General features: G+C 38.4%; 1 long non-coding RNA gene across 2 annotated transcripts in view; it reads left to right on the top strand.

The window, feature by feature from the left end:
- The first annotated feature begins 1,043 nt into the window (after positions 1–1,043).
- LOC145428238 (uncharacterized) overlaps positions 1,044–23,993 on the top strand; it is a 183,009-nt gene continuing 160,059 nt past the window's right edge. Inside the window, exons 1-2 of one of the 2 annotated variants that reach the window (XR_013908483.1) lie at positions 1,044–1,294; positions 1,903–2,024. This is a non-coding gene — a long non-coding RNA (uncharacterized LOC145428238). The remainder of the gene's footprint in view (positions 1,295–1,902; positions 2,025–23,993) is intronic. The other variant, XR_013908481.1, reaches the window with a different exon arrangement.

Here is a 23,993-nt window from a genome sequence, read left to right as displayed (position 1 = left end):
AACCAATACAGCACATTGCAATGAAAGTGGGTGGTGTAGCTCCAGTAACTGAATTTTAAAGTAGAACAATGTTTCTTGTGAGGAGATGCTGGTGACCCCATTTTTGCCAAGTGGGAATAACAGTGTTTATGATCTCCTGTGAAACGCACAATAATCTAAGCAGCTCTCGACCTAATCCACTGGCAGTTTTCACCATTAAATGCCAAAGCAGCAGAAAAAGTGTTTTTGGCACATTTTAGTTGTTTGTCTCAGTCATATAAAGAAACAGGCTCTTAAAGGCATACGATTCTGTATTTTTCAGTTAGCCCTTAACCTATCTGGTTTCAAACAATTTGTATCTTATAAAATATGTGAAAGATGAAAAAATCAGCCAGTTGCCTAAAGTTCATAAAAATTCAAGCTTTTAAATAACAGTTGAAAAAAAAATGGAGTGTCGTTATTCCCAGTTTTACCCCAAGGTATGCTATGTCCCAAATAAATCAAGACACAGTCATTAAGAAGTGCATCTATGTGGCCTTCAGCTCATCATTTTATTGGTGTTTGTATTGGCATCAAGATGAAGATGTACCTGAAGCTACTGAAGAGAAGTGTCTGTAAATGTCTCATGTCACTGATGCAGATCTTTTGAAAGCAGGAAAAAAGACGTAATCTGGTTTGCAGAAGGCTGTTTTAAATTCATCATAATTTCTAATATTACGAAATGGTGACTTTCAGAGACCTTTCATGATCTCAAAATAATCCGATCGCATGGAGAATTTTCTGTAACATATGGCAATGTTATACAACAACACAAACAGGACATATTTTACCAACATCAAGGTATTTTTAAATATAAATACAAGGTATATTGTTTGGTAATGATGCAGCTCTTAGGCTCTGGGGCTTTGTGTTTCACGATGTGTGTCCTTGCATTAAAGAGGGCATTCGTGTCAGTGTTACATTTGTTTTTTATATATGTATAATCCACTGGAGAAACAAATTCCATAAAGTGTTCTTTTATTTTGGACTATTTCGTGGTTGGTCAGTCATTGACTGTCAGGTCGAATTCGGTGTCTGATTGGTTAGAGAAGGAAAAATTTCCTGTTGAATGAAATGCGTAAAGCCCCGCCCATCCAGCCTAGCAAGACCAACGGAATTGAGTTAGCGAAAACTTCTTAGCTCTGATGCGGAAAGAGCTTGTAAACATTTTGGAAAGGTGATTCATTTGTGTTCAAATAGGTGTTTTAACGCAATGCATAGCAACTGCGTGACCTAAATAATACACCTGTGAAAATTTACTGTCAAGATATTACAGGTACAATTTTTGAACGCTTCTGCAATGTCTAATGGTGCTTTATGCTTAGCTGTAAGGAAAGTATTCTGCTTGCTTAAAGCCTAAATGATGATTTTATTCATCCATAAGAAAATATGTAAAAGACATTGTGTATAATCACTTAAAATATATTTAATTTGTATGTATATTTTTGATATTTATGTTAGCGTACATTTTGTACTGTTCCTGAGCTCATGATAGATGTATTCTGTGTACAATTTCTATGGTTTACGTTTTAAAATTCAGAATTAAAATGAAAACGCATTTAATGGCTGATTGAACTGCAGTGTCATGTTAAGGGTTATTGATTAGCTTATGGCCATACAGGTGTTTCCCTGCCATATAATTTGAGGGGTCACTTCACACACTGGTTCGTGCAAAGTCAGTTTTATTTAAAATAGAAATATGAACATTTCCCTATTTCTGATTGTTTATTAATAATATGAAGAAATGAAATCCCAATAAACAAAACTGATTAAATATCTATTTACATTACAATTCTGGTGAGTTTTGGGTGCTTATCAGTTTACTATTCAGGATATGCTCTGCAATAATACCCACAATAACAGTCCTCTTGGTTTCTGTGCCAGGTTTTTGAGACTTCTCAAGGATACTGTGTCTTGGACCTTGGACTCTGGTAACTTGCCATCACTAGAGATAAGCCAGTCTTCAGAAAGAAGAAGACAGACCTCAGTTTGGCGGGAGCACTATGGTAGGACAATCACCCAGTTACTGCAGTTCTTTTGCTTGAATTGCCAGAACTTGAAACAAAACTGATTTTAGCTTTAAATGGTAAATGGTAGAGCTGGGCGATATATCGAGTTTTTAAAACATATCGATATATTTTTATACGAGATATAAGATGTGACAATATCCTTTATATCGATATAGTCTATGTTACGTTATAATTATAGTTGTGGAGCCGCAAGTTTGCCTCTCTTTCGTCCACTTTTGTCTCTACGCAACGTTACTCCGCCTCGCCTTCACTGAAGACAACTCCCCCTCCTCCCCCATCGCTTCACATGCAGGCAGCGACAAGACGGACACGGCAAATCTCCGTTAACGAGTTACTGCGCATCGCCCCATGCGTGGGGCTGGACGGCGTCAACGTGCTAACGAGCTAAACATGCTAACGAGCTAACAGCGCTAACCCTAAAATCCTTTCATTCTCTCAAAAGTTGATAGCGCGCCTTATGTATGAATTCTGGTTGTGCTTGATGGCCGCGAACTGATTTTATGTGGTACACGGCGCTCAGCAATCTGTCAAAAATGTTTGAGTACGACTTTGGTAAGCTACGGAGCTGCACCGCTTGATAGATTGTCGGCGCATTACGGCTACCGAGGAGCTTCGCGGAGTGATACGTACTGTGCATCAACGTAATATTACCGTATTGTGTGTGGATAAGGACCATAAATGGCACCTGTAAGAGACGTGGTTATGAAGCGGATTTCAAACTCCAGGCTATCAGTCACACAGTAAAACTTGGGAACAGAGCAGCTGTGAAATCTGTCTGTCTTTGTTATTACGCTCAGCGTCTTTTAGTTTACATTTTGACTGCACAATTGTGAGCTCTTTGTTTAGCACAAAAACAACCTTGTTTTCTTTTATTTATGGAGCATTATTATTTAATGAATGCTCATAATTTAATTTTGAGTAATTTTTCATGTACATCTGTGCTGTATGTTAATAAAAGTGCTTGTGTGACATCTGGGACACAGCTTTGACTAAGAACTCTCTTTTTGTTCTTACTTTATGGCTTAAAAAAAAAATCGAGATATATATCTTATATCGCCATCCAGCTAAAAAATATCGAGATATGAATTTTGGGTCATATCGCCCAGCCCTAGTAAATGGTCTGTATTTGTATAGCGCTTTACTAGTCCCTAAGGACCCCAAAGCGCTTTACACATTCAGTCATCCACCCATTCACACACACACATTCACACACTGGTGATGGCAAGCTACATTGTAGCCACAGCCACCCTGGGGCGCACTGACAGAGGCGAGGCTGCCGGACACTGGCGCCACCGGGCCCTCTGACCACCACCAGTAGACAACGGGTGAAGTGTCTTGCCCAAGGACACAACGACTGAGACTGTCGGAGCCGTGTCTCGAACTGGCAACCTTCCGATTACAAGGCGAACTCCCAACTCTTGAGCTACGATCGCCCCCCTTTATGACATATTGACCTACAAGTAAACTGACTACAACTAAGGACAATAACGGAGTCTGAATATACCAAAGAAATGAATGTTGTTACTGGATAAGGAGCACTGCTCTAGAAGAGCAAAGGATCTGTGTATGATCTTTAAATAGACTGAACCGCCATAAAGCATATCACTTAATGTTTTATGGATTTTGTGCTGATATTGTACCTTTATTTTATTTTTTATTTTATTAACAGAGGTTGCGCTGCATATTCACACTTTTTAACGTGAAATGCAGTTTTCAATTCTACCTACCCACCCTTGGGTGTAGTGCAGGGGTTACAGAACTGTTGATAATTTATAACAGAGGCCCACAAGACAAAATCTGATCATCATTGTTGCAACATCTCTACAAATATCAGAGTCTGTGGAGCAAATTAAGTAAAAAGTCAACCTTTTGGTGAGAAGAAATGTTAAATATACTACTTAGAATAGGCTTGTTGTTATGGCTGGCTAGTTCAGGAAGTCCTGACATTACTATCCAGAGTTATAATTTTTTAATGTAGCCCTAGTAAAGAAAACACTTCACAGATATCACCGAGATATCACCAAGGTCTCTTGGATGTTTTGGATGGTCCAAATAAAACCTTTAATTTCTAACCCAATTTGAGTGTTCACTGTTTAAAAGACCTTGGGTAAGTCACATTTTCTTCCTTTCGTTTCTTTTTTTGTGCCCACACTTTCAATTTAGTTTAACTTTTGTAGTGCCAGTAAAACAACAAACATTTGGAGAGATTAAAAAAATCCTAAAAATACATCCATGCAGAAATAAAAATTAAAATGGGGAAAAAGGAGGATAAATGAATGAGTTCAATTAACTTGTTGAAATGTTTGTTTTGTTTTGTTTACATCTTCATTTATATATTTTTACCTTTTATTATAATAACTTGGGCGGTCCCAATCGCACTTGAAGTGATTTCGCAGTTTAAAGCAAGTAGACATCTGAAGATGATATATCTGATATATATGTTCTGACTGAAGTATTTCTAAAACAACTAAAATGAAAAGTAGTGGTTTTAACTGATGGATGCGAACTATTAATGAAAATTGAAAAACAGTTGAGGGCTTATAAAGTTTGTCTAGTTGGTGTATTGTGTAACGATGTGTTACCTGCTGTTTAAGTAGATAGCTGTGGTTTTATTAACACATCAGGATGAGGGTTAAATTGTTCTCAGTGATAGTCCATGTTGAGAGCATCTGATGGGCAGCGACAGATGCCATTGTATGGCGCAAATAAGACATGGAAAATTGACCAAACTTTACCAAAATGAACACCAGGTTTGTTATTAATATGCTGCTGTGTGGTTTTGATTGAAGTGCTAAAATAATCCAGGACAAAAGGGTTTTGTGGTATGCTGTGAGTTCTTAAAAACTGACCTTAAAGTGCAACACATAAATAGTGCTAATAAAAACTCTAGGGGCAGAATGGCAACTGAATCGTTTTTTTGGGGACTTGTGTCTGTGTAGATAACAAGGGACAAAGCACAGCAGCACGCTAAAAGATGAGCACCTCATCCAGCACAGACGAGGCCTGGACCTGGAAATGGAACATTGCTATAAATGTTGAAGCTCTCACTAGCCAGCCCTAGAAATACATGTTGGTTAAATAAATTATTATTCTAATATATTAATGTAATGCAACGCCAGTTAGCTGCTGTTTTTTGAGATTCTGTGTTGTTACCAATCACTAACCTGTGCCCCAGCAGGCAACAGCTGCAGCCCACTCAGAAATATGCCACTTTAAGAACTGTGACATTATATCATTTATGCCCTTCTGCATTTAGGAAATCTCTAGATTTATTTCTTGAGATATTCAGTTTTCTTTTAAATATATATGGCATTGGGTTATGTAAGTATATTTAACTGTTTATGCCATCCATACTAGAACAACATATGGCAACAAAGTTTCTCCCCTTATAATAATTCAGTAACTATTTAAAACAAAACTGCCGGCTGTGTCGAGTCACTATGAAGGAATTTAAGAAAAAGAAATGAAAAGGCTGAATCCACAGTGGGAGGTGAAGGGTTAAGATGAAAACTGACATACAGTTTTTGATGATAATAAATGTGATGCCTCAGCTTACTAACACAGAGCAAAAAAGTCTCAAAACATCTGCGTCCCCCTCTGTATTCCTGTTATTTGTAAAATTTCTGTATCACTGCACCTCTATTCAAATTCAAATTCAGTGTCTTGCAACAAAGTGTTGAATTTACTCAGCTGTAAACCTGCTGACTGGCTGCTTGCACGCTGTGAATGACATGCAGTGGAAGTTTCACACTAAATCCCTGTTGCAACGCTGAGCTGGCTTTATGCTGAAAATACTCAAAATCTGATAGAGCATGTGCTTCTCTGTGGACTCGCTAGGGCACAGAAGATCAAACAGGGTTAAAGATACTCTCTGGTGGTGACTGAATATTAGGCTTTAGTGCTGGACATTTTCACAGATCAAATGTAACTCTGGTAGTCCACAAACTGCACAGTCTTGACTTGTGGGGTCTTTTTTGGCTCCCTAATATATGTACCTGCACCAGACCTTAAAGTTTGGAGTCTAATTACGCTGGTCTTAAGCGTCCTCTCGACTTTATTGCTATGCAGAAGTCCGGGCCTTTGACCTGTAAAGGTATTTTGATCTGGGATTATGGTTGTGTGATGGAAGGATTAAGACCCAATTAACTGAAGGGCTGTGAATGATGTGAATGATGATGATGTTTGAGGACTTTTCTTTGCTTTCTTCAAAAGTGAAGCACCATTTCCTGTGTGAAGCATTCCAAAATTCTTGAGAATTATAGTCCATCAACAGCAGGATTTTCAACAGCTCATGTTTTTTTAGACACTCCACAAGCATTTGTTACATATTTGTCCATGTCGTATATATAGACATATATTTATATGTGAGTTTGAGTGTGTTTTGGGGGCATGGTAGTGTGTGTGTGTGTGTGTGTTTGTGCACAGCAAACTGCCCACTCTCTATGGCAGTGAAGTCAGTGGTTCATATTTTGGATGATATAAAGATTAGATATGCTCTAAATTCAAATAGCTTCACACCGCAATAATTCCACTCTTTGTGTGTCTTTGTATGTGCACACATTTGTGCGTGCGTGGGCCGTGCATCTGCACATATGTTTATGTCAGTATAATAATACGATTCTGCATTAAATTTCCCCTCTTACTGCGATTCTCAGACTTGGCTGTGACATTATTGTAAATCCTTCAGTAGCGATACAGTAGTACTACATCAGACTCAGCGAGCCGGCCTTCCTCCTTAGAGCCAAAACACCTCCGCCACTCACGCACACATTCAGGCAGAATTGGCATCTTTTATCCTCAACTGGCCTCTTTTTTCAGAGATTGAAATTTACTATTCAACATTCTTCCCCTTGTTAGAAAATAGAATATTGCTTTCTGCCACTGACAAAGTTGGCTGAATTAGAAAATATGCAACAACCTGACACCACCTTCTGTTGCAGAAAAGAGCCTCTTTTTCATTTTTTGATTGAATTATGTATAAAGACTTAGAAGACACTCCCTGGCCATGGTGGTGTTACTTTCCCCATATTACTTATTCAACATGTCTAACCTTAGGCCCCATTAGCGTTGCAGAAGTGGAGCTATTTCCTCAGCTCTTCATGTTCAAACACAAGACTAACATAGAAGCAGGAGCTGAAACCCCACAGTGAGTCACACAGTCACAGTGTCTTCCCTCTCTGCCTCCTGCTCTGCCCACCTTTGGCAAATTAAGGCAAGATTTCATAGCTTTAACCTACAGATAGCATGCACTGCCACAGGCAGTATGGTCCCAAGGTTTGCCATATTTGTCTACAGGATGTGACATTGTTCCTCTGCACGTCTTTGATCTGCTTTGTCTTTTTATGTAGGCTTGTCTCTGTGAATCAGCGACGGAGAATAGTGTGTTTATTTTTATGAAATGTGTAGTACTCCAGCCGTCACCTGGATGAGGTGATTTGTATGTACCTCCGATGCACATATCGAGTCTAATGCTTTGACTGTTCTGTTCATTTTATATCACGATCCCAAGCGTTGTGCAGCAATTGAATTTGGGCATTTTTTATTCCTTTGTGTCTGTCTTCCTTTGACATGTTGTCAACGTGGAAATTCACAGCACCCCGCCACTCTTCCTCAAGCAACCTCTTGATGTGCCACAGTGAGAGTCGTGTCATGAATAAACATGCTGATGTACAAAGGGATGAGTGTTGGTTAGAGATGAGATAGACAGTTTACATGTGTTTGAAAGGGAGGGTCTGCAGAGAGGAGAGTGACAGGGTCACGGAGCCCAAATGTTTAAAAAAAAAAAGCTGCTTCCACTAACATCTTTTTCTTTTCTCTTTTTTTTTTCCAGTGGTTAAAACATGTTTCTGTTGAAATTCTAGTTGTGGCTCCTGCTGTTGCTCTGCGATTAGTGAAATCCTGTTTTCAGCACTCCTTTTTTTTTTAAAAGTTAAAATATTTTTTCCAGAAGTCGGTGCTCTGAGTGGTAAAAACACGTTGAGTTCTCAGCATTGTCAGGAATGAGCAGCAGCACCTTCTTAAGTTTGGAAATAATCAGAGGAAAAAAAGCTGGTACTTTACACTGAGACTCCTGGAGCTCTGGCAGCACTTGTCAAATAACATCAGCCTATGTCAGACCATAAGACCACAAAGCTGATAACCTTCTCTTCCAACTCTGTATACTCCTAGTCGAGCGCTAAGACCATCAGGTCAATTACTCTTGGTGCAACCTAGGTCTCGGCTGAGGACCAGAGGCGATCGTGCTTTTGTCTAAGCTGCACCTAACCTCTGGAACAGCCTTCCTGCTACTATTCGTGCCTCGGACTCTATCCAATCTTTCAAATCACGGTTGAAAACTTACCTATTTAATCTGGCATTCCCGACTAGCTAGTGCCCTCATCTCATCTATTTTAATCTTATTATTGCATCTTTGTTTAGCCTCCTAGTGGATATTTTATATATGTGAACTGACCCTATCTCTGAATTGAGGTCTGATACCTACTTTATTGAGCCCACACTTCTGGTCTAATTAGTGCTTCCCATCTGTTAGTGTTAGTGCTTGTTTTGTATTTTGTTACTGCCTTTCTATATAGGGCTGGGCCATATCATACTGTTCACGGTAATACCAGTATAAGGTTAGGCAATGATAAGAAAATTAATTGCCCTGCCCTACTTTTATATACATTTATTTTGGTCTATTGTATTATTGTGAAGCACTTTGATATACCTTTGGTTTTAAATGTGCTATATAAGTAAAGTTGTATTATATTGCATTGTTATTTTATTTGTTTTATCTGGGTAGTTATTTGTTCCCACTTTTGCAGAAGGATAGTTAATCTTGAAACATTTAATGGTTGTTTCAGCTCTTCATCCCAATTTTTAAGCATTTAGCTAGTACAAAATAATGTGAAAACAAAAAATATTTGACATTGATAACTGATAATTGGCTGATGTGGGTAGTTAGTTATTCAGGTGATTTATCTGTATTCCATTTTAAGTTTTGCAAAGTGTGGTTCATATAGTGGTTTCATTAATTGGACAAAAAGATGATGTTAAAAGTTGTGAATGGACTTGGAAGAAATCTAATTTGTTTGTTTTTGCTATACTTTAGAAAGCACAGCAAAATTTTAAAATGTGGCTTTTTAACATGAGATGGTGAAGCATTCCAGGTTTCAGGGTTTAATCAGAAAAGGCTTCGCCACCAGCTTGTTCATGGGCTCTCCGGTGCGAGAGCAGCAGGGGAGTATTGGAGGACCGTGGGATACGAGCTGGGATTAGTACCTCTACAAAATGGGTTGGGGCTAAGCCATTTAATGTTTTGCAAATCATTAAAAGAACTTTAAACAACTCACTTTTAAGAATGACTGGGGAATAAGTTGGAGAAGCTAAAGTCGCTATCCTGTCCTCACACTGGTTGTGAGCCTCAGAGTGGAGCTTTAGATAAGTTGTTGCTGTTTTGTGGCTTTTTTATAAGTTCTTAAAAGTAATCAGATCTTTGAAGGCAAGAGTGATTTTTATCGCCTTCCTGTTTTTTTTATTAAATTACTGAGGTCACTGAGTAACACCCAGGCTTGTAACTTCTGATTAGCTCGTCCAGCTAAAGGACCAATGAGCTGATGCCATTGTGCCTCTGTCTACAGTTAACAAGAATCACTACTACTCCCAGAGTATTGTTCAGATTTCAGTGAAATTTGCACACAATGATAATCTAATGGGTCTTAACTCAAATGCATGGTCAAGGTCATATTTATCATTCTGCAGCTGAAACCAGTATTTTGTTAGCTAGCTGTGCAGAAGCCTGTTTTCTTTTTATGAGCAAAGCCACTTCAGAACCGTTCCAGCCATTCCAGACTTTTAGGGTTTGACATTACCTAACCTTACATTGGTGACCATTTGTTTGGAATGATTATGCCTTGAGTTCTGGTCTATTATGTGTTTATTACCTTGCGGTTGTGTCCTGGTGATTTGTGTGCGTTGCCAGACATGATAGAAACAACCAAAATGCGGACGTCTTTGTGCAAGTCATTTTTTGTCGACTTGCGGGAAGTGTTTCCAGCTGCGCGTCATGTAGCTGGAGTCGAGTGTTTTAACCGATGCATGAAACTATACATTTTTAGACATAAGTTGTAACGGCCGCCGTTTTCTTTGTATTTATTATACGGCGTGCTGCGGGGAAAAGCCTGTTCTAACGTTTGAGTCTAAGGTTTATTTTTTAGCACCTGGAAGCTATTTTTTTGCTTCTCATCCGTAAATAATCTGCTCTTTCACGTGGTTCAGTTTATTTTGAAAAGTCTCAACAGGATCTTGAGCTTTATTGTGAAAGGTTTATGTGGAACATAGACAAGCGGACACGCGATGCTGTTACCGTCGTTGTTGCTAACCACAACGCATAAAAACAGGCGCTTGTCCGTCCGTAGTGTGGTTATATTAAATATAAGAGAAAGAGAGAACTTTAAGAAATTAATATAGCCACTACAGTGACCATCAAAACGATGAAAAAATATTGCCGTAAACAGTTTATTTTGCGACACCACGAAACAAATGATTGCGTAAAATGAAACGATAGACGTTTTTATATCGTCATCCGATATATATCGTTATATCGAACAGCCCTAGTTGTGGGCTGCGTTGACGCAAACTTTAGCTACATTTTTAGGTAGGTGCACACCAGGTTTGGCCATGCAGAGAAAAATGTTGCCCATACCTGAGCTAGGGTCAAAGCAAGACATTTGTACAGAGTTGTAATTTCCCTTTATTGCTACCACATGTTAGCTTGGTTTTGAACCTTTATCCAGTTCTACCAATATACATTATTAACTGTTGTAGTACTACCGAACCAGCATTCTGAGTGGATTATCAGATGAGTCTCACAATCATCTGCTTTTACATGCATGTGGCACACACTCTGTCTGTCTCCTATCCTCTGTGGAACGTGAATGAATAGGATGAAGTACTGAATAGCGGTTGCTGAATGCTATAGTGAGAAGAAAAGCAGCAGTGAGATGTTATCAGTGGGGGAAATGGTCTCTCCTGGTTGATTTACTAGTCATGTAGTGTGCTTGTCTGACTGCAGTATAGCAGATAGTGTCAGAGGGACATCAGAAGAGGCCCAAGGGACTGTCCGCTAAGAGATCAACCAGAAAAACATGTTATCAGTGACATACTGTGTGACCATGAGCTAATGCTGGCTGCGTTTTCACTATGAGATCAAAAGGGATTTTTAAGATCAACTGTCTGAATATTTGCTCAAAGCTCCACCGAAGCAAATTTATATGTACACAAGCACCCGTCTTATTAAATCAGAAGTTTGAGCCCTACAAGAGTAATGCAGTCCAATATTTCTAACTGAGATGCCATTGATTTACCCTGTTTGGCCAAATTAAATTCAGGTATGGGCACTGATACAGCAGGAAATCTGCTCACTACAGGAAGTCACATTCAATAATTAAGACTGAAATGCAAACAGTATTCTAATCAGCAGTGAGTAAGTACCCTCTCAGAAAACTTTACCTTTGAATATAAGCTTTTCTTTCTTCCCCATCTGGTTTTCTTTTCTTTTCTTTCTTTCTTTGTCTTTCAGTGTAAACCATCAGGTATTGGTTGTGTCTGTTATGGTGGTTGATGTAAGAGTTTCAGCGACAATCTTTTGCCATCATTTCCTACAGCAGACATTCCCAAGACTGCCACGGCCCAGTTTCAAAATCTAAAAATCCACCCAAGCCGATTATAACATGAGCTCAACATAAAGTAATTCCTTCATTGTGTTTTTGTGCATTCATTTTGATCACTATTTGCTTATTTAGGTTGATTTCCTATTAACAAGCCTCTGCTACCTGATAGCTGCTTCTTTGTCGCTAGTAAGAAAAACAAAAAATAGACAAAATACTTGGTAACCACTTTACACCTACAGGAGCTGACTTGATAATGAAAACTTGTAGCATGAAGCTCCTGGTGCACAGTTCTTAAGTTTTCATTAGTTCTTAAAGTTGTCATTAGCTAGTTCCTCCATGGCCCACACTTTGGAAATCACTGTCCTCCAGGGTATCAGTGAGTCATTTAAGAAGATGCTAAATTTCTTCTTTTATGTATTAATGCTGGTAGAAATATTAGTAACATACACAGGGTTTTCCTGTATATAGAAAATCTTGGCGCTCAATAAAAGAATAAATCAGGACTGTAATTTAAAATTGTTTTTTGTGAGTTTTATTTCCTCTAGATTAAAATACTGTCAATAACTGGCAAAGTTTTGTTTATTAAAGTAATACTCATTCTTTGGGTAGTTATTTGTGGTATTGGAAAGCCTGTCCATTTCCCATTAAATAGTACCACATCTGAGTATGTGGGTTGCACCAATTAAAAAACTTACCTGTCTGGACCAAAACAGCTTATTCTACTATTGCATCTTGTTTTGACCTTCTGGTACCGTAGACAATCAGGTGCTGACAGTTAGAGTTCTGACTGGAACCTGATTAGGGCTGTTTAGCAATGAGTCTAGATTCTGCCTATGGCATTTGCATCTAAGGGTTGAAGGAGAAGATGTAGAGAACTCTATCCTGATTGCTGGACCAATAGGGTAACAGAGTTTAGTGGAGGCAGTATCATGGTGTGGGGCGACAGGTCCCTCACTGGAAAAACAAGGCACTTGTGGGATCAGATTGGGCGTGCTGTTCGTGTCAGAGTGAACTACACTGCCACACTGGCTGTTGACTACAATTACGAGTATTAAGAGAGTTCTCCTAATGCTACAGTCACACAGGGAAAACAATGGCTGAAGACCATGGCACAATCAAAATTATTGTGACTGAACTTGCAATCAATATGATTAGATGATGATAAGTCTGCTGTTACTTTTCTACTGAATGGGATTAAGTTTGCAAATACATGCAATGTATTTGTGATAATGCAACAATAATACTGTGATACTTTGGTGAAAGTTGCAAACCTGTTGTCATCAACATACACAGAAATTTACATCAAACACAAATTGATATTAACTACAGTATTCTGCAACCTGAGCCAACCCTCATTTCTTTATATATTGCTTCCAGAGAGCCAGACTTACCTGTATTTTTAAAAACTGGTATTAAGCAGTATTTCTCTAAGCTGTCTGTGCCTTAACACTTAATCATAGGTTAACTTACTTATGACACATTCAAACATTAAAATTGGCACCTAACTCAAGGTATGAACTAGGGTTGTGTCTAGGGCTGCCACGATTTGTCGACTAGTCACGATTACGTCGACTATCAAAATCGTCGACGACTGATTTAATAGTCGACGTGTCGTTTGAAGCTTTGTAAGATCGCAAAAGACGCAGGAATAATAGCAGGATTTAAGAGTGTAATAACGGACTGAAACAGAAGATGGCAGCACTGCATGTACAAGGATGCCAGCTGCCGTTAAACCCCGAAGAAGAAGAAGCAGCTGTGTCCCAGAATTCATAGCGCGGCCCAGCTTAGTTTCCAACAATGGCGGTAGCTAGTTAGTTTTAATATTACTCTTATTATTCTTTCTGGGTCACAAAATAAACGTTTAACATATTTTCATGCGAGAATGTAGCTGTGTAAACCTCAAATATCGGCTCAGTTTATCAGGACACCACATATTTTCAAAAGCGCTCCGACGTTTTCGGAGACGTCTGTTACCCACTAGCTCGATAGCTAGCCGGGGGCTAGGTCACTAGCGCCGTGAGAACACCGGACTCCCGGCAAATTGTTTTCAAACCCACCGCTGTCTTTCGCGACTCAGGTTAAATATATATGAGTCACTTAGATAAATTAAAAATGTTGTTGTTTTTTTTTTTTTTTTTTAGTATTTTATTTGTTCCTGAGTAAATCGGTTTGGCTGAGATTAAAGTTATAGTTTTTACACAGCTGAATAAACGTCAAGCAGACAGCTGATTATCAGAAGTGTGAGATGCTGGAGAATATACTCCGGTGTCCTGTTATATTTTAGATAGCAAGGAGTTTATTAAACTTTACCAAAACAATCTGCAAATTTCATTAAAATTGAATAAACTATCATCTTGTCTTTATTTTTAGTTAGCACCTTAAAAGCTTAAAGCTGTAAGCTAATGATAGTTATATAAGAGCAGATGCTGCTGGTGCAATAAGCTGTAGTTTTACGTCCAGTGGATGATGATCTGATTAGTCGACTAATCGCATAAATAATCGGTGACTAGTCGACTATCAAAATAATCGTTTGTGGCAGCCCTAGTTGTGTCTACACACAACAGAAACTGTAGGAAAAAAAACTGATTTAAATGATATCTTTAGGGACACTAGGCACAGCCTGTTGCATAAACACAATTTGTTACCATTTTGTTAGTCAAATCCATGAAAACTGCCAACGGGCAAGAAATAGAATTCTTGCATCAACAAGGTTACTCTTGAAGACCTATTAACAAAAATCTTGGCATATCTAGACATGTTACAACAGTTATTTAACTGCAAAATGACACAGACACTTTGTAATCTTGCTTTTGGCATATAGGAATATAATCAGCATACCAAACACCAGACTCGACTCCATGAGTCTGCTGTTGCAAAGAGAAATTGCAATTAATGTCAGACTTTATAAATTAGACAGCCATTATTTGAAAACCTATGCCAATCTGGCTGGGAGAGTTTGCGGTCAATCTGAATTGGACTAAAATTGTTTGACAAGTTGCCTCCCACCAGATAAACTATGTAGTCACTTTGAGATTAAATGTAGTTGTTTAGAGGTTGGTGGTGTTGCATGTCAAGCACTTGTCAGCCAGTAACAGCAACTACTTGCAATCGGATGCAGAATATGAGAAAAGATTATGCGATCAGGCAGATTTTTTGTTTGTTTGTTTGTACTCTAGTATTATTCTATCAGGCTGTCATATCAGTGTAAACTATAGGTGAAGAATCCTAACTTGCTGTTTACATGTGTTCCCATTTTAATCTACAAAATCCACACGGGCTCTTCCTGTAGATAAAAGCCGAAACTGGTTTATTAATCTCCAGGTCGGCAAGTATCGACAAAGGGCAGTTGTCAATGACTCAGTTATGACCCTGCAGAAAAAACTATTATGCTTCAGTATTCTCTCACTGCTGCTGCCTGCCTTTAAGTACTCATTAAGCACTGTTATGTATTGGTAGTGGTCTTGTATGAGTATGCAACTCTACGTGTAACTCTACATTCATCAGTGTTGGGAAGGTTACTTTTAAAATGTATTCCACTACAGATTACAGAATACATGCCCCAAAATGTATTTTGTAACGTATTCCATTACGTTACTCAAGTAAGTAACGAGTAACGTATTCTGAACACTTTGAATTACCTATTATATTCTCATGCTTTTTACAACCACATGAATGTACGATTGCTGTGTGAATTATTATTTTTACTGACGGTTACTCGCCACACCCCCCATATGGAAAAGATATATATAAATCTTATAAAGTTTGTATCTGTCTTGTGTGAAACTTGTATGAAAAGCATACAAGAGTGAAAACAGATATAAGATCCCTTGAAAAATTATATAATGAAACTTGTATGTTTTGGATACTTACTAAAACAATAAATGAAAGTAATGAGAAAGTGGCCACTTTCATGAGTAAATCATGTAAGTTTTTACTATTTCTTTTCCATATGGGCAATACCGACTAGATCTTTAAATCTTAATATAAAATGAGTAACAGTAGGGTGGGCATTAGGGTAAGGCTGCATTTTTGCAGCGATGTCGTATAGAAAACTGTTTCACGTGTATATAAAACAGGTCCGCGGCTCCAAACCGTAGTTAAGGAACCTCTGGCTAATACGTCGGGTTCCATGTCGGGCTCATAGCCGAAAACTAGCTTTACTTTGTTGTCTGGGTCAACTTTGCTTGCGAGAGACAAAGAGAGGCGTTGAAAGGCTGCTCCAACGGAACTTATTGTTTCGGAGGAAAACACGAACACAGTGTACAGTCGAGTTTTAATAGCTTACTTACAACTGGGCTCGTCAGGCACTGTTCTTGACTGCAGTGGTTATTATTATATTTACATGCTTCCAGCTCCCATTTCTGCTCGGTGACAGCTCGGACCTTTCCACTCTCCTTTTTCTCCCTTCCTCGCGCTCACAAACACATAACGGGTATGGCAGTCCATTCTCCCTGGAGTACGGACTACACTGCCCATGAAGCTACATTCTTTAGGGCTATGCCTGTAACACTCTGCCTATTGCCTTTATATTAAATCATTTTTGTGAAGAATTTTTTAAAATATTTCTTCACGTCATTATGCAGGCCGCAAGTAGAGGTGACATGGGCCGCAAGATTGAGACACAGACATGAGCCTCTTAATGCGTGTTTTATTTGGGGCGTGGAAACCAAAAATAGAGAGGGCATAGCCGAACATATGAAACAGGAAAATCCCTTTATTTCAGCAAAGTAACTATATTCTGAATACCACCTTTTTAAACTGTAACTGTAACGGAATACAGTTACTCATATTTTGTATTTTAAATACGTAACGGTAGTACATGTATTCCGTTACTCCCCAACACTGACATTCATGTAACTCTACATTTATTATACAGTTGGGAGGAAATTATTCATGATAATGCAGATTAGACTACAACTAAAGTGTCATTTTTTAGCACTGTGGCTGAATGTAATATGACAGTAAATATTAATACACTGTAATTTGTTCAAACTGCAAATCAAATTCACATCCTCAGATACGCCGCCTTGTCGAACTAAGTCAAAAAAAGCCAACAAGACTCACTTTGCCATTATGTATGATAAAGAAAAACATAAATTAGAGTTTTGTAAGGATTAGTAAACTGTTGAATATTTGCATACCTGACTAAGTAATTATTATTTTTTAGTGTAAAGTTTTGTTTCTAAATCGAGGTCTTACAAAGCCTTTAAAAAATTTGTTGTGTTATTTATTTCTTTTTTTAATGAATGGAGCAGGAACACTGGCATAGTAGTGAAGTTCAAGGTCTGTTGCCAGTTTAACTAGTTCCATTTTAAGCTGTGTGTGGGATGTCGGTGTCAGTGGTCAGTGTTTATTTGAGCTGCCAGTGGGTAAAGAGGGAGGAAAGTTTCCGGATAGGTCAGAAGACCATCATCGACCAAAAAATGTATTATTTTTGTAACAGTTAACTCTTCATTTGATATTTGTAACCACTGGACTGTAATCAAAATGCCTATAGGAAAAAAGTAGGCTGTCAGCAAAAGACTGGAAGCTTTATGTTATTGGATAAAACTCATCAGAAACAGAATATTTTATTAATCCCAGAGGACATTATGTGGTCACAGTTGCTCCAAGACAGTAAGAACATTAACTAACAAGTTAAAGTACCAATCAAATATTACAATATTTTACAAAATATTGCAAAATAGCTCTAATATATAAATATCTCAATATATTACACTCAATTAAATATAGATAAAGTTGTAATTGAGGTGCCCCTCTTATCATCCCGACTTGATGTTATTTTCTCTGTAGAGACTGTGCAGATATTAACGGTGTGCAACTACTGCAGTGTGTACTTCTGCTTTGAGATGGAGGAGTTGTACAGAGAGATGGCCGCAGGCAGGAATGATTTTCTGTGTCGTTCAGCGGTGCATTTGGGTAATCTCAGTTTCGCACTGAACATGCTCCTGTGACTGGCCAGCACGTCATGGAGTGGTTGGGAGAATATTGTCTTTAGCTTAAACGACATCTACCTCTCTGACACCGCCTTTAGAGAGTCCAGCTCCACCTCCGCAATGTTACTGCTGTGCGGATCAGTTTTCTGGCATCCACAACCCTCAGCCTGCTGCCCCAGCATGCAACAGCAGACAGTATGGCACTGGCCACAACAGGCTCATAGAAAATCCTGAGCATTGTCCAACAGATTAAAAGACTTCAGCCATCTCATAAATAGTCATGGCTCTGGCCCTTCCTGTACAGTGCATTTGTTTTTAACCCAGTCTAGTTTATTGTCAGTGTGTACTTTGAGGTATTTATGGTCCTCCACCATGTCCACATCAACTCCCTGGATTGAAACAGGGTCCACAATCATGTCCTTGGTCTTTATTACGTTGAGCTGCAGATGATTGTGCTTGCACCATATGACAAAGGAGTCCACCACAGCCTCATCGTCTCATCACCCCAGCGGATGCATCTAACCACCGCAGAGTCATCAGGTGCAGGTGTCGGTGCAGCAGCTGAAGTCTGTGTTGTAGAGGGTGAATAGGAAAGGGGAGAAGATGGTCCCTTGTTTTGCTCCAGTGTTGCTGACCACCATGTCAGACACACACAGTGTTAAAGACGCTCAAGTCAAACTTGGGATATAGTTTGTAGAGAAAAAAAAGTGGTAATAATGTATTGCAGTTTATGGTATTGTAATACTCTGCATATGGAAAATGTTTATCATTGAAATCGTATCATTTTATGAATTAAGATTTCTGATGATATTGTGGACTCTACAGGGATTCCAACCTGTAGTGAAAAATTAAACCTGGACAGTTCTGAAGCTTTTGATGTATAAAATGAAGGGTATGTAATGTTGGCTGTTTCTAAGTAAACTGACATAATGTGTTGTGTTGTGTACGTGCCACATATTTTAGCAACATTTCAAATATAATTAGGTTATTGAAGAATGTGTTTCTGACTCTTAAAAGGCTCTTATATGTATACAAAATAAGTACATACAATATTTGGTTGGAAAACAATTTAACTAGCCCCGTTTAATTGCTCTTAATTTTGACTGTTTTCTCATTGTTTTCTACTTTTACACTAGTCTATTAGTTTTATATTTTTTCTCCAGTTTGATGGAGTCTGAAATTAGTCGCCAAGAACATCTCTAGTCCATTTACCATTGCACACTGTTCCCAGTCAGTGTGATTATGTTCATTTGCAACAAAAAGTCACAAACGAGCATAATCCTGAGTAAGTAAGATTGGAGAAGGCAATTTTTCCCCTTTTACAGAAACTTCAGAAGTCAACAAATCAGTGATGCTGAAAGGGGCCGTGGCAGCAATCAAGGACTATTTTCCTATATACCTATCTTTGACTGAAAAAACATCAAGTTCAAACATTTTCTCTGGGTCTGGAATTGCCATTCAATAAAATACAGAAAATAACTGACTAAAGTACAAGTGGACAAGCTCTTTGAAGGAAAAGTCGGGGGAACAATAAAGTAATGCAAAACCAAGCATAAGCTTGATGTGTTAACAAATGTCTCAGAGGCTGAACTGTCCTCAGATGAATATGAATGAACTTTTACAGATGTATGTGGCTAACATAAAAGAAAATGTTAGAATAAGAGGGAAAGGGGTATTTCCAGTGTGTTAAATAAGATTGAAATGCAGACTGGTAGCCTAATCGGGTTGTTCTTCTGTTCCCATTGCTGCTGTAGTCTGCCTCCATCAGGGAGTGCTGTTAAGAATCTGCAACTATGTTCCTTCTCATCTTCCTTCCCTACTTTAATCTCGACCCGAGTGCTTGGTTTTACAGTGAGTGAAGTGTCTTCTAAGCTTTGGTGAAGGAGAGACAAGGTTCTTCAAGTCCCAGCAGGTCTGAGAAGCTTCTTATGAGGCCCCTTAAAGACAACTTTTCAACAGAAGTGAGATCCTGACTGACTACAGCATTTTGCTTCTCTACAGAATTCTAGTGAAACTTCTGTACATTCTTGATAATTATTTGTGTTGTCCACATTGATGGCAAAAGGTGAGGAGCATAAAAATGATGCCATCACAAATGGCTTCATTTCTTGGGAGTGAAATGCTCTGAACCTATAGCCATTTCAGTCACGAACTGGATTAAGCACAGATAGAAGAAAGCATTTCCCTGCTGGGCATCTGTCCTACCCAGTGGCTCATTTCTTTCACTTAGAAGAGTGGTGGTCTTACATTAATGAAGCCTGTGTACCCAGGATGCTTCAGGCCAGCATTGACTTTTGGCTGTTTACTTGACTGTCTTTCCCTGGAAAGCTGTCAGGCCAGACAAGACTTTATGATGCCATTAAACATTAGCGTCAGACTGCTGAGGGACTGGATCTGGTCACTCTGAGGTTAAATTAGCTTTTTTGGCAGACAAAAGAAATGCTACTGAGCTTAGAGCAGTATCAGAAGTGGAGCCATCAAGCCTAGTGTTACCTCAATATAGAAAGAAATTAGGTTATTCGGTTGACTTATGAATGAGCCATAATGAAGGTTTAAGGCTTTTGGGAATAGTGGCTTCATTACAAAATGCTTTATGTTAATAACTGGCATCTCCAAAAATAACTGAATTCAGCCTAGCAAAAGGATTCAATAAGGCAAAGCGGGCCTGATTTTAAAAGGGAACATAAGACATACAAAAAAAGCAATGAATGATGTCATAATTACTGCTTCAGGTAGTCTTAAATTGATAGGTTTTTACCTCAGTGACCTGGTGCTGATCATAAATCCAGCTATGTCCTGTAGGACACATTACTAAATATCAACGAAACACAAACAGTACTCATCACACACATTGTTGTGATGTTGTGCGATCATTGTGTAAAGATCTTTTGTGTGTTAACAGGACTAAATAAAGAGTTATACGAATACACCTTATTAACCTTATTTTGAACTGCGCTTCCTATTTTAGTCAAAGTTCTATTTGCCTTTTTTTTTTTTTTTTGCCACATGTTAGTTCTCATATGTATATAATAGGGGTGCAACGATACTCGTATCGATATTGAACCGTTCGATACAGTGCTTTCGGTTCGGTACGCATATGTATCGAACAATACAAAATTTTTAATTTTATCAACTTTTCTTCTGACTATGCTGTCTGTGTTGAGAGCTCAGCCTAGGCTGCACTGTCAAGCGCAGATCCACTGAGCGCAGCGCAAGCTAGCAAGACAGAAGCTAAGCTCGTTGCAACATGGCAAATTGAACCTCCCCCACCCTCATTCAGATCTGGCCTTTGGAACTATTTTGGTCTTCATGTGAAGTATGACCCTAAAGGTAAGCGCGTCATGGACAAAAGTAAAACAGTATGTCGGATGTGCACCGCAATGCTCAATTACATGGGTGGGAACTACTGCGTTAGCGCAGTTTGCTCGTTAACATGTTGATGCTGTCCAGCCCCAGGCACGGGGCGATCCGAGGTAGCTTGTTAACGGAGATTTGCCGTGTTGTGGCGTTAACGTCATTTCAGATTAACACTGACAGCACTTGTGGGAACACAATGAATATGACTGCCCATTTACGCCGACATCATCCTAGTGCAAAGACAAGTGGAAGCAGACAAAAACAACAAGCATGCATGCTACAAACTTTACCCGAGTCATTTAGACAGCCGTTAGCACATGATTCTCCTTATGGGGACCTGATATGTTTAATATGCTGCTGAGAATATAGCCCAGAAGAAGCGGATAGTATAGCTTTTATTTTGGAAAGAGACATTTCTCTGTAATAAACTCTCTTTTCCAAAGATGAGTGATTTCTCGATCAGATAGATTTATTATTTTATCCCTTTGTTGTTTCAGCAACATTAAATTTAAAAACTGTACTTTTGAGTTAAAATATATATTTATAATTTTAATAAATGACAAATTAAAAAAAGCATGAGCATTTTTTGTATTGAAAAAATATCGAACCGTGACACCAAAGTATCGAACCGAACCGTGAATTTTGTGTATTGTTGCACCCCTAGTATATAAATATGATGTGCGATGTTGTATCTGTTACTCAGGATATCTGCAAGTCCTTAAAAAGTCTTTATTTGCTAATTAAAATATTACAAAATTATTAACTGTCCTAAATTTAGTTTGAAGGATTCTTAAATGTTATTTGGATGTTTCATAAATGAGATTTTGAAGTACACAATGTTTTCACCACCTGTTCAGATTTAGATCACGCAAAATGACATGAATTTAGACGACAGAAGACATGACAAGCAGAATTTAAGCTGTTCTTTAAGATTTTGTTCTTTGTAGGCTTTTTTTTAAAATACATTTTAAAAAAGTTAATTGTAATAGTAAATTGATAAGACACATTATACTTCAAGGTTGGTTCATCTATATAAGATGCTTTTGCCTGATACATATACCTAGTGGGGTCATTTTGGGTCCATTTTCAGGCCACAGACATGTTTCATCATAGTAACTGAGATTACACTGCTTTTCAATCATAACTACCGCAATCCCTTCATACCTTTTGTTACTGCTCATACTAAAATCCAAGTTCTCCTGAAAAGTCCTGAAGAAGCGTGAATGCACAGTAGCATTGTCTCCATAAAACACATTAAACTACTAAATTATTTCCTCTGGGTCTTAATCACCTAACAGACTTTGTTCATCTTATTGTCCCAAGACCTCACATTCCCTGTGATGATAGCTGGAACAGGTGATTTATATTTAAACTTAGATGTCTACTTTGCTCGACCTCTGAAGCCTTGTTGTCTCCCCCGTAGCTCCTCTGGGATTACAGGCCTTCCTCCGGGCAGTAAAACTGTCATGACGATTAGCTGCTGCTGATTCCAATAGTGCAATGTGAAACCACAATTAGACTTGCAAAACTTGACTTGCCATTTATATTTTTTAAATAAATTTTAATGGATGATAAAAGTCATAAAAATAATAACATTAAAATAAACTAAAATTAAATTGGTATGAAACATTAAATTTGTGGTTTAAATGTAGACAACAGCATCTTGGTGCAGTTGTTAACACTGTCATCTCACTTACAGTATATAGGTGTTGGTGACCTGTGCAGGTGTATTCTGCGTCTTGCTGTATGACAGCTGGGATAGGCTCAAGTCCCTGCCCCAGAACACTGAAATGGATAAGTGGATGAAGATAGATGGATAACTTTAGACAGCCTGCTACCACCGAGGAAGCATGTAGTCATGCCCAAAAGTTTTTGATTGAGTTCCACCAGTTCAGCTTTACAACAAGATGGCAAGGTAGGACGAACCGTGACAAATTCTCCAAGGTGCTGGGAACAATTCATACACAAAGTACCTTTAAAAAACAAAACAAAACAGAAACCTTGCACGATACACAATGGATAAAAACTGGTGCTAACATCAAATTTTGTGGTTTGAATCATTCACACTTCTCTTGTAGCACCAAATACATTTCCACAGTACAGATTTTTTTTTTTTTCAGTTCCCTTTTAACATGGTCAGAGAATAACCAACAGAGGATACGTCTTTAAGCAAGAGCTACACTTTGAATCTAAAATATAAAACGCATACCAAGCAGTAGAGGCTGCACACCACAGCTAGTGCAAGCATAGTGACCCAGTTTTCAAAAGAGCGTTGACTAAGTGGGACTTGGATCATCATCCTTACTTTTATTCTGAAAAAGATCCTGATAACAAGGAGCCCTTACATAGTGGTTCAAGCTGTATTTAATTGGTGCACCATAATATACTGATTTTAACAACTTGTGTTTTTATGTGTAGCAGGCCTGGGTTTGACAAAAGAGGATACAGGGCAGTTTTAGATCCTTGTGTTGTGATCCCTGGTGTTGATGGAGAGGAATCCTGTGAGTTCAGTGATAAATGTTTTTCTTTCTGGAGTTTAACACTGAATTTTGAGCAGAGAATGCAGTTTTCCTTTGTCTTTTGAGGGCATTAAATAGCTTGAAATTAAAATACTGGTGGGCAAATTTCCATTTTTTTCACATATTGATGATGTGGAAACAAAAAGCAATTAAGCTCTTTGCAATAATGCAATTAGACTCTTAGTTTTAACCAACAGAGAAGGTTATCCCCCTTTAATTTGGACACTTTAATGATAGTATGTGAGGAAAATGAGGGAGCATTTGTTTTCTCTACTTAAATTTGTGTAGCTGATCTGCGGATTCTAATTGGCAACATTCTCACCAGTCCAGCTCTCTAATCTAAAAGCCACCAACAGGCCAAATATACCGCAGTCAAGTTAATTTAAATTGGGCTCTACCAGCATGATGAAGAGTAAGGCACAGTGCCAGAATAACTGCATCTGCAGTTAGTCCCAGTTGGAGATGGTATTTCACTGAGACAAA

Source organism: Astatotilapia calliptera, chromosome 1, assembly GCF_964374335.1.
Source record: "Astatotilapia calliptera chromosome 1, fAstCal68.1, whole genome shotgun sequence".
NCBI lineage: Eukaryota > Metazoa > Chordata > Actinopteri > Cichliformes > Cichlidae > Astatotilapia > Astatotilapia calliptera.
The sequence above is the reverse complement of the archived record's forward strand: the minus strand, read 5'-3'. Positions and strand labels throughout refer to the sequence as shown.